Here is a 12,060-nt window from a genome sequence, read left to right on the forward strand (position 1 = left end):
AGTATTCCTTCCATTGGTAGTTTTCCTAGCCAAAATTTGGCTGTGGTTGCGAGTGGTTAGTTGATTTGTTTGTTAATGTTGTGCATGATACTTACTCCATGTGTAGTGTGTGGTTGTGGGGACTGGCTGCCATCTTTACATTTTTTACCACAATTGTGGCAGTATTTTTTTTTTTTAGTTTGTTTCTGTTTCATTAGTGCTGGTCAGAAGGTGACCCAAGTTCAGTAAACATTGTCTTTTTGCTCTTCATTGACAGAGCTATTCTAGTTGGTACTAGACATGTCAGCCTTTACTGTGTGATACCGACTAGCTTTTAAAGTACTAGGGAAGGTTGTGGATGTTTCTCTGAGAGGCAGCACCTGAATGAACAGAAAGGTTCTGTACATTCCTGGTAAGATGTATCCCATTGTCCACCCCAAGCCTTTGCAGGGACATTTTTAGATGTAAGAAGGCCCCAAGGCTGGACAGCATAGTAGTTTAGTGCTCTTCCCTGAGGGTGTGCAGACACTTTACTTTTGGATTTTTGCCTTATCTAACCTGTGGGTCTTGCATGAAAATACTGTAATGCACACACTGTTATGTTGTGTGATTTCTGTGTTGTCATGAAGTTTTGTTGTGTTTTTACAGTATTCCACAGCATGTCAGTTGCCCCTGCTATGATGAAACCATTGTGTCCACCAAACTTTGTTATGTAGTAAAGCAAAATACAGAATTTACAAACTATACTTGCAGGAGGCACATTTGTAGCACCTTTTCTATTTATTATGTATTTATTTATTTAAAGTTTATCATTTAAGAGCACTGGACCAAGGACCTTCTTCAGACACAGTCTGAGTCTGTGGCACACAGATTTTGACAATATGCGTGTTAGTAGAACATCTAGCAAAGCATGGTATATTAAGTCAATCTTTGTAAGTGATGCCAGTCACAATCCTAAAAAAGGTGACTATGTCTATATATGTTAGTGTGTGTCTTGATGTATGTTATATAAATTGTACACACACACCTGCGTACATGTGTGTGTATGTATATGAAGTATAGACACACACGCACATACATAAAGAGGGAGCATACACAAACCCATATATTACATATATTTATTTTTAGATGTATACAGATGTACAGCCAAAGAGTTTGACATCTTTTCTAAAGACAAAGAAATTGATAAAAATTAATGACAATGAAGAATGGTCAAACTGGTGCTTAAACTGGCGATCCTCAGGGATGTTTTTCTGTACCGCGTCCATTGTCAATTCACCTTCTTTTCTTCCTACCTTTTATCTTTGCATGCAAAGTCGTTTTAAGAACATGAATCTACTAGGAAAAGTTGAGAGCATTGTAGCAGTCTTTAAGAGTGTTCAAAAATTCTCAATGGAAATATACAAACTGCAAGTATCTTGAAGCTTCACATATTAAAAAAGTGCATATGCAGCAGTTTTTTTTTTAATGCGTGTTACTGTAAAGCCATGCATAGCTTTTTCAAGTGGTGCAGAATGTTTAAATGTAGGAAGCAAACATTCTGGAACATTCCAGGTGATGAATTTACAAGTTTTATGGACTGTAGCTGCACCTTCATGTAAAATGTAGACCAAACCCTTGTTCAGTTCTTGTCTTCCAGACAGAGTGGATGAGCTTACATACATTATGTTTTCTTCAGGGAGGGTCACAGTAGCAGTAAATTATAAGCTTTGGTTTACTATCCTTCTCTTTCCCAAAAAGTCCAACCTTACTCTTCCAGTAGTGGCTGTCTTCCCTCTGAGAGCCAGCAGCACAAGTCTGTTCACTTTTGAAGGTAGTGAAGCAGGAAAAGCAAGACTCCCCCAGATATTCGCCATTTTTTTTGCTCTCCATTTCTTTTTGCCATGTGAGTACGTGTGGTCTGTCAGTTTCTGCAAGAGAAATTTGTACTGTGTCATAGTCATTCTGCTAAGTGTTAGACATTTCATGACAGATTTCATTTACAACTTGATTTTCTTCAAAACAATGAAGAATCTTCATCTGTTTATCAGATTATGTCGTCTTTCATATATTAGTTCAGTGTAAAACAAAACTTTTGTCAACATTTCATTCAAAATAAAAGTTTTAAAAGTATCTTGAATATGGGAAAATGGAGATCAAACATCTGCCTTCACCTCCTCTTCACAAAAATGTTAGATCACTTTAGTGATGTCTTTTGGTGGCCTCACAAAAAGCAGCTAAGCTTTCAGTCAGTGGTTGGAAGCCCCAGTGTTCCATCCCCCGAAATATGTGAAAGGGCTATGGATTACAATTTGTTAACTTCCAAAGCAATTAGTTTTCTGCCAAACTTTTAATTTATTTTAATTAACAGTTTGACAGATAACTAACTACTTACAATTGTTTAGCGAGTTTTAAGTTTAATAATTAAGTTGTGCTTCCATAATGATGCCAGTATGTCCTCATGGACACACTAATTGAAAGACTATAGAAGTAGACATCCAGATAGCATTTTCAGTATTCACTGGAATTTTTAAACTTAAATTTTACATGAAAGGCTGATAAGAGTTTTGTTTAGTTTTACAATGAACTAGCGATTGCAAGCAGTAAAAGTTTGTACTACATTTCTTCGTTGCATTGAACTTTTATTTAAATGTTCCTGCACAGAAGAGATTAAAGACAGTCAACAAAGGTACCAAGAAAGCTACTTGATGTCCTTGGTGGTAGAAGGTAAACCAGCACCTTTATCAGTACCCATGTCTGATTAGTCATGGATAATGCTGGAAATAAAAGTGATGGCAGACCTGCAGTCTATTTTAGTGGTAAGCTAGTTACACCAAGAGCAAAAGAGAACCACTGCTGAACCATACATGTACAGTCCTTTAATATCTCTGCCACTGTTGATTCTAAGCTGTTTGCCAGGGAGTATTTAACTGTTTTTAATTCTGCAGATAGGCAACAGTGAAGAGCTGTGTTGGTTTCGTCTCTAGGCCAGTGCGCATCTTTATTTAGAACTGAAAAAATTTAAATCTTCACTGGTAACAGCAAATGTGAATAAAAGAAAATAAAAAAAAAAAAACACCTTCTACTTTATCCTGTAATGAAGAAGAGGGTTTTTAGGTGGTCTAGATTGTATCATTATAGGACATGCCTTCTCAGTCCAAAGATTCCTTGCCAAAACACATGAAGCCATTAATTACATGAAAAATTCCAACTAATGATTCCTGATGTTCTTCGTGTTTCACTGTTGCAGTCATTACAATTGGGTTATCCTGCTGGCAGGCTACCCTCAGTCGGCCTGAATTCCAAAGTCTAGGTCCGGCGTCGGTTGCTGTCGCCTGTTCCCTGATGTCAGTGCGCCAGGGATATAAAAGATGCAGCCGATGCCCTTTTCTTCAGTCTTTCTTGCCACGCGGTGCCTGAAGCAAAAGCAGTTCGCAAATGCAGGTCGGCCGACTCCTGAGTTTTTCAGATTCGAATTTCAGATCCGGAGTCTTCATTAAAGCTAAGTACCCCGTTGGGGAAACTTTTTTCTTGCTCCAGACTGATGTCAGAAAAAGTTAACAATTGTATTTCTTGTGGGAAGCAAATACCTCATAAGGATTTTCATTCTTACTGTATTCCTTGCCTAGGCCCTGACATAACGTTGCTAGTTGTAAGTTTTTTGCTAGATTTAACCAACGCACTATTAAGCGTCGGTACGATTTTGCATTCCATTACTTTGGCACAAGATTTAATTACACAATGCCGTCAGAACAACCGACTACCGGAGTTTATAAAAAGCACAAAGAAAAAGAAAAGGACAGGCATCCAAGATCCAAAACCAACGACGAGGCTTGTGCTAGGCCTGTCGCCGGTTCTCAGTGAGGCGCTTTCGCAGCCCCTGACGCCCGCTACCTCAGAGCCTCAGGCCGCTTCCGACTCCCACGTGGAGCCGATAAGGCCACTGGAAACTCAAGGTATTAGACACTCGGAAACTATTCCGTCAGATGGGCCCGGAGCTGCTGAGCAGGCATTGGCTTCTGAGGGTGTTTTCAGGCCTACACAGTTATATGTGAAACCTACTTCAGCTTCAAAGGCAAAGACTAAAGCAACTCTAAAGATAAAGAAACAAGTACAGCATTCTCCTGGACAGGCCTCCATGCCTAAAAAACAGATGCTTAAAGTGGCCGAAGACGTTATTACTTTGATCAGGGGTTCCCATTCCCCTCCTGATAAGAGGCCTAGGCAAGAGGTAGAATACGAATCTTCAGACAAGGTTTCCATTTCCTCTGATTCCTCCTCTGAACAGGAATATTCTCTTCCTCCCTATGAGGACGGTGATGCTGAAGAATCTATCCCTTCAGCCTCCCCTCCTGAGGATTATTTTTTTGGGGAGACACTGCACACTATGAGGGAGCATTTCCACTGGGAGAGACAGGATTACTCAGAATCCAAGAAAAGGCTCCGAGACTTCCTTTTATTGCCTCAGCACTTGTCCCTTGCTATCCCACCTGTTTTAGACATTGTAGATGGTGTATTTTCAGAGTCCAGTCTATCTCCAGACTCTTTACCACCAGCTCCTGTTAAGCCAGACAGATACTATAGGGTTCCTGATTCACATAAATTTCTTTATAAAAACCCTGCTGCTGACCCAGAAACCTTCTCTCAGGGTCCCAAAGGGGTCAAGGCTTCTACTGCAAAAATCCCTATCCCTTCTGATAGGGATTCTAGGACCCTAGACAGATGGAGTAAAAAGATTTATACTTCTGCAACCTTGGCTGTAAGAGCCTTAAATTGCCAATTTCATATGCTTAAATATCACCAGTATCTTATGTCATTGCTTAAACAGAAAATGTCAACAAATTCTGAAAGTGCAAACAACAAGGAAATGCAGGATTTATTGCATGCAGCTGAACAAGTAGGAAAGCATACTTTGCAATGTGGTTTTGATTCTCTAGAGGCCTCCTACAGGGCCGCTGTTACAGGTTCTGTCATTAGGAGGCATGCTTGGTTAAAAGAACAGAATTTGCCTGATCATGTTAAAGCAAAACTATTACATGCTCCATTACAGCATGATACTTTGTTTGGTGTTAAAGAAAATGGAGGACAAAGCTAAATCTATGCAAACAGTCAAGGATTTCCTGCAGGTACAGCCTCCCAGATGTAGCAGGAACTGGCCCACAAAGAATTGGTCCTTTCCAGTATCCGATAGGCTACAAAGAGGCAGATACAGACGCCCCAGAGGCAGATCACAGCCCCAGGGCTCATACAGGCCTAAACAATGGGGTGCTTCTATCTCCAAGAGCGGAGAGGAAAAATCACAGCCATACAGGGAACAGTCTCAATGACTTCCCCCTTCCAGCGCCAAGCACTTATCTTTTGGCAGCCCCTTTGGTGGGAAAACTAGCATTTTTTTCACAAAATTGGCACATGATCACCCAGGACAAGTGGATTCTAAATACAGTATCACAAGGCTACAGATTCCACTTTCACACCTTGCGAAGCCCAAACGGTATGTCAGACCTGCCACGCAATCAGTGGGAAGAAGCACAAAAACAAGTTTCATCCCTCATGGACATGAGGGCCATTCAACAAGTGCCACAGCAAGAGCAGGGACAAGGATTATATTCAAGACTGTTACAAAGCCTGGAGACCAGTACTGGACCTATCTATTCTAAACACATACCTGGATATTCCAAAATTCAAAATGTTGACTCTACAACAGCTTATGCCCGTGTTGGGCAAAAAGGCTTGGCTTGTGACTTTAGATCTAAAAGCGGCATACCTGCATGTCCCAATCAGACAAACATGCAGAAGATACCTCAGATTCAAAGCTGGCTCAATGCACTACCAATTCTCTGCACTGCCCTTTGGCTTATCTACTGCGCCCAGGGTCTTCACAAAGTGCCTGGCTCCAGTAATTGCATACTGCAGACAAAGAGGAATACAAATATATCCTTACTTAGACGACTGCCTCATTCAAGCAGAGAACAAGGCCATTCTACTACAGCATTTGGCGTTTGTAAAGAAATTACTACCATGTCTAGGGTACACAGTCAACGAACAGAAATCAAAACTAGTACCCTCTCAAGAGATAGTATTCCTGGGTGCAAGCTTAAATACAACTGCCCAGATGGCTTATCTCACGCCAGACAAATGAAGACATCTGGTTACCTATTTCAAACTGTTGGCAACAAAGGTCCAGTTATCTGCAAGACAAATTCTGCAGGCTTTGGGCTTCATGGCATCCTGTATTCTACTAATTCCATATGCAAGACTGCATATGAGGAAGCTTCAATGGTACCTAAAAAGTGTTTGGACTCAACATTGCCACAGCCTGGAAACAATAGTTACTCTCATTCCCTGCGTACAACAGGAGTTTCGATGGTGGGCGAAGGCCTGTCACCAGAACAAGGGACAGCCATTCACTCTACCCCCAGCACACAGATATTAACAACGGATGCATCGGATTATGCCTGGGGAGGCCACATGTAGGAAGATGTATTCAAGGCACATGGTCCGCAAACCAAATGCATCTGCATATCAATCACAAAGAGATGCTAGCTGTTCAAAATGCCCTGACAGCCTTCAAGGACCTACTTCATCCGGGACAACTACTGATAAAGACAGACAGTACCACTGTCATGTGGTATATAAACAGCCAGGGAGGTACTCATTCTTACCCCCTTTGCAGACTAGCCATGACTTTGTGGGACACAGCATTGACTTACCAAGTACATCTGCAGGCACAATTCCTGCCAGGAAAGATAAATGCTCTGGCAGACGAACTAAGCAGAAACCTAATGGATCCCCACGAGTGGAAATTGGATCCACAAGTCTTCAGCATGGTAACAAGGAAATGGGGATGCCTGGACATAGATCTATTTGCCTCACCTCACAACTACCATCTAAAGAGATTCTGCACAAGGACTTATCACAGACAGGCATGGAAAGTGGATGCTCTGTCCTTCAGCTGGAAAAACTTAACAGTATATGCCTTTCCTCCTCTGCCTCTCCTCTCCAAGGTACTCCTAAAGGTCAGACAGGAGAAGCCGAAAATTATACTAATTGCCCCAGACTGGCCACGCCAGTACTGGTATCCAATCCTAAGGAACTTGTCTCAATGCCCAGCCTGGACCTTACCTCAAGTGCCTCATCTACTATCCCAGCAGAACAATCAGATCCTGCACAGCCAACTCAAGACCTTAAATCTGGCAGCATGGAGGATAATGTAGTCATACAAAACACACCTCTTACTAAAGCGGTGATGGATGTCATTTTGGAAACCAGGAGGCCTAGTACTAGAAAATCTTATGCTGGAAAATGGAAGAGATTCTGTGCTTGGAACTAGGCACAAGAAATCGACACAGCTGTTCCAAACATTCCTCAGATTTTGCAATACTTGACTGAGATGCTGGACAAAGGCCTATTCTTCTCATCTATAAAAATTCATGCCTCTGTCATTTTGGCTCATTACAATACAGAGCCACCAATGTTTTCTCATCCGTTATTAAGGCAGTACCTCAAGAGGGGCCAGAAAGTTTAAGGTTTCCAAGGAGATCACCAATACCAGCATGGGACCTCAATTATGTTTTGGAAAAACTCACCCTGCCTCCTTTTGAGCCAGCCGCTACAGCTGATATAAAGTTTTTATCTTGGAAAACAGCTCTGCTCCTAGCAATAACGTCTGCAAGACGAGTCTCAGAGCTACAGGCACTCATGGCTGTGGAACCTTTTATCATGTTTTTATCCAGAGTTTCTCTGAGGACAAACCTGACTTTTATGCCTAAGGTAGTGTCCAGTGTGGCCCTTAACCAAACTATTCATCTGCCTACCTTTTATCCAAACCCACAGAATAAGGGGGAGAGAATTCTGCATTCTTTGGACATACACAGACAGCTGTGCTTCTATTTGAACAGAACCAAGGCTTTCAGAAAGACCGAGCAATTACTGGTGGCATTTGCTGCAGGATCACAAGGAAAGGCTATCTCAAAGCAGACTATTTCAAATTGGATAGGCCACTGCATTTGTTTCTGCTATTCACAACATGGCAAGCCAGTACCTAAGGGCATAAGGCCACATTCATCCAGAGCAGCAGCCTTTCTCAGGGGAGTACCAACCAAGGACATTTTAGAGGATGTTACTTGGAGTTCAGTGCACACCTTCACAAAGCACTATCACTTACCACTCTACTCTAAATCATGGGCAGGCTTTGCCACTGCAGTTCTGCAGGGCCTAATAGCCACTCCTAATGCTATTTAGCTCCAGCCTCCCAACCTTAGCTTTGGGATTCAGCCCAATTGTAATGACTGCAACAGTGAAACACGAAGAACATAGTACAGTTATGTACACTTACTATAAATGTAGATTTTTGAGTGTATTCACTGTTGCAGTCCAGGTTACCCACCCACCATCTCCCGTATCTTTACTGCAACGTATCTGCTCTTCTCTAACCCATACAACCTATGTGGTGTATTTGCTTATAGATGAAGGTATTATATATATTTTGGTGCAAGCATGTTTTATTGGCATATTTTAGCCTACCCTTTGGGGGGCACCTGACATCTGGGGCAAGAAAAACTGAAGAAAATGGCGTCAGCTGCATCTTTTATACCCCTGGCGCACTGACGTCAGGGAAGAGGTGACAGCAACCGACGCCAGACCTAGATTTTGGAATTCAGGCCAACTGAGGGTAGCCTGCCAGCAGGATAACACGATTGTAATGACTGCAGTGAATACACTCGAACATCTACATTTATGGTAAGTGTACACAACTGTACTTTCTCTTTGAAAAGTGTCACATAAACATTGTAATAATGCGACATGGACCATCTGTTTTCTCTGTAGTAGTTTCAGATGATGTCATGATGTCAAATTGTCTCCACCTACACATACACACGCACACACTCACAGCTTCCAGCATGGGTCTATTTCAAAGTATTGAACAGCTGGATTGTTGAAATTCATATGGTCGAAACAAAATAATCGACAATTTTGTCTGTCAAACCGTTCTGATGGAAATCATGGTACTTTGGGGATCAGGGAATATGCCCTTTTCCCCACTGTAGTGCAATCTTGTAGTTCGTCTATATAATTACCAGGAGGTGTGGCATGCGGGGGCTTCTTCCCATGAAAAAGCATTCTTTCTGTTGTTTGCATGTGGTGTTTGGGTTTGTCTTTTTTATTGTCGGACTGAATTGTTGATCATATGGTCTTGATCATATTAGATTTGACAATTCAGTCATTCAATACACTGAAATTGATCCTTCAGCACTCAAGAGAAGTCAGGCCAAATATAAAGAAGAACAGGGTCTCTACAAGCTTCAAAAGCCAGAGCCCTTTATTTTATCTCTCCCCATTTCTTCTCAGTCTGGATAGTCTGTCCCTCGCTCACATTATTTTTTATAAGGAAACAAGATTGCTGGATGTTATGGGAATAAGTTATACACATCTAGTACTTTGACTTTAAGAGCTCATTAGTGTTTATCATGTACAGTTTCCCATGGCTTATTTAGGGATCCAATTTAGGAAATTCTACAAAATTTGACTGACAATGAAGAAAGGAGAAAAGGAAAACCTCAATGCCACTCGCCACTCTTGGTAAAATTGAAGTCTGCACATGAACAGTTGTATTTGATACTTAAAATACTGTTTCCCGATCAGCCATTCAGGGGCTATAATAGCAAGGCATGTTTGACTTGAGGAGTTACACAAACCCTGACGATGTTAAGCCTCAGTTAATGGGTGGTCAGTGATTTAAATCACTGCCTACTGAGAAGACATTCTACTGCATGTTGCATGTGCGTGCATGCATGTGTGGGGTCTGACCAATAATCAGAGGGAAAATAAACATTTCATTGAAGTCCATTTGACTGACAGACCACTCTTCTGTATTTTGCAAACTTTCCCTGAGGTTGTCTAACATTGGAGAATGATATATTAAATAAGAAGTGTAGGTGGCTTGCCCCCCCCCCCCCCCCCGGGGGTGGCCACAGTTGTGCAGCAGTTAGCGTTGTTGCCTTACAGCAAGAGGTTCTCCAGTTTGATTGTTGGCCGGGGTGCCTTCTGTGTGGAGTCTGTATGTCCTCCCTGCGGTTTCGTGGGTTTCCTCCGGGTGTTCCGGTTTCCTCCCACATTCCATATACATACGGTGGGTGGATTGGACTTTCTCAGATTGGCACTAGGTGTGAATGTGTGCATGTGTGTGCCTTCTATGGATGCCAGTCTGGCAACTCGACACCATAAAACCTCCACTGCCAATCGTTCTGCAGACCGATGATCCACTGTGGCGACCCCTAACCGGAGCGGCTAAAAGATGAAGAAGTAGGTTTGCCCCCCCCACAAATACAGTTCAGGAAGGGCTGTGCAGTAGTTTTTTAAATTTATGAAATTTGACAGAATGATCCATTACTGAGATAGACTTCAGTTAAACATACCATATCTAACCAGAGACTTGCTGTTTTGTAAGTCAAATGATGGTATCATCACCGACTTTGACAAGGAAAGCAAAACCAGATTAACTTTTAAAGAAATGTGCCTTGCTGTAACTCCTTAGTGTCAAATGAACTGTCCTTATAATAGAAAAAGTTTTTTACAGGAAGCGTGCTTATTTCCAACAGCTTGTGGCCGGAAGCAATATAGAATCCTCATCTACCTCAAGCCCAGGATGTAAAGGGAGTATTATCAACGCAAGTCCTCCAAGTGACTGAACGCTGTTTATTCCTCACTCTGCCACCCTTCCCTTTATTCCTGGGAGGCAGCTTTTAGTGTTATCGGTCCTTTTGGTGGGAAATAACCATAGACAATAAATAGCTCAGGGTTGTATAATTGCCTTGAAACCACAAGGTCATTCCTTTCCATGCACTCTGTCACATCAGATTAAACAGACTTTACATTTTATGGATCAGTTATTGTTAAGGAAGGAAACTCAAGTTCTTTCCTCCCATTTAGATAAAGGCAGGTTGCTTTTGGTGCCCAGAAGGACAGCACTCTTGAGATGGATCCTACATTAGTCAAACCAAAACACTTTTGTGCAAGCAGAAAAATTCACTGTGGTAACACTTACAAACATGGTAGTCAAATGTAGAAGAAGGATCTTATTTGACAACTCTGGACATGGAAGACACTTACATATCCCATTAAAGAGCATCCATCTTGCATCTTTAGATTTTGTGTAGTATTTCCAACTAAGCCTGAAGTCCACAGCCTCCTGCAGGCTTGCCAGATAATTAGCTCCAATGTTTACAAATGCTGGAAAACAGAACACAACTGTCTTTCACTTTCTGAATGATTACCTTCTGGATCCCGGCCACAGGAACTGTTATACCAACATATAGTTATGGTAAACAACAAGAAATCATACCTGACCTAGCAAGCAGATCTTTCTGAGAACCATCTTTTTTTTTTTTCTTAGAAGATTTTCCTCCTCTTGGGGGAAAAAGCTAAAAATCCAGAAGGCAATAATAAATAGATTTTTTTTTCCAGCAGCAAGAAAATATGTACAAATCCTGGGAAGTTGGTTGTGTTGCATCCTTGTAGTTCCCTATGTATGCTTCATGTGAAAGCTCTCCAAAGGGTCTTCAGGAATGTTTATAACTAGGCATTAGATTACCTGGAGACCATCCTTCACCTTTTGTAATTCTGTCAAAAAAGGAATGTGTTTGGTGGAGGGATCCTGCAATTCTTGCCAAAGAAGTGACCTTTCTTTCCTCCGTCGGTAGTGCAGCAACTGGCAGTAGTGCTTTGGACTGTGCTTTAGGAACCCATTTCAGCAGTCTTTTGGTGCAGGGCACTAGTCTCAGAAAGAAAGACTATTCATAGCAACCCAAAAGAAATGAAAGCAGCATACAGAACCTTAACTATTTTTGGTACTTCCTTGTTATAGCGGCCCCCGGTGGTTTAGTTATTTAAACAGTAAAGATGGCACTTAATCAATGTCAGCTTGGATTTTCTTCTCTGGATTTTTTTTTTTTTTAATTGCTGCTTCAGTCACTGACTTCTTTATCATTCATTTGAAGTTGGCTTTCTAAAGGATGGATGCTGTTTTTGTTTTTTGTCATATTTCCCAACAGAAATAAACGTCAAACAACATAATTGCTCAGATATTTTAAGGACATCCATGAA

The sequence above is a fragment of the Protopterus annectens genome, chromosome 4.part0 (genome assembly GCF_019279795.1).
Source record: "Protopterus annectens isolate FY-2018-M chromosome 4.part0, PAN1.0, whole genome shotgun sequence".
NCBI classification, from domain to species: domain Eukaryota; kingdom Metazoa; phylum Chordata; order Ceratodontiformes; family Protopteridae; genus Protopterus; species Protopterus annectens.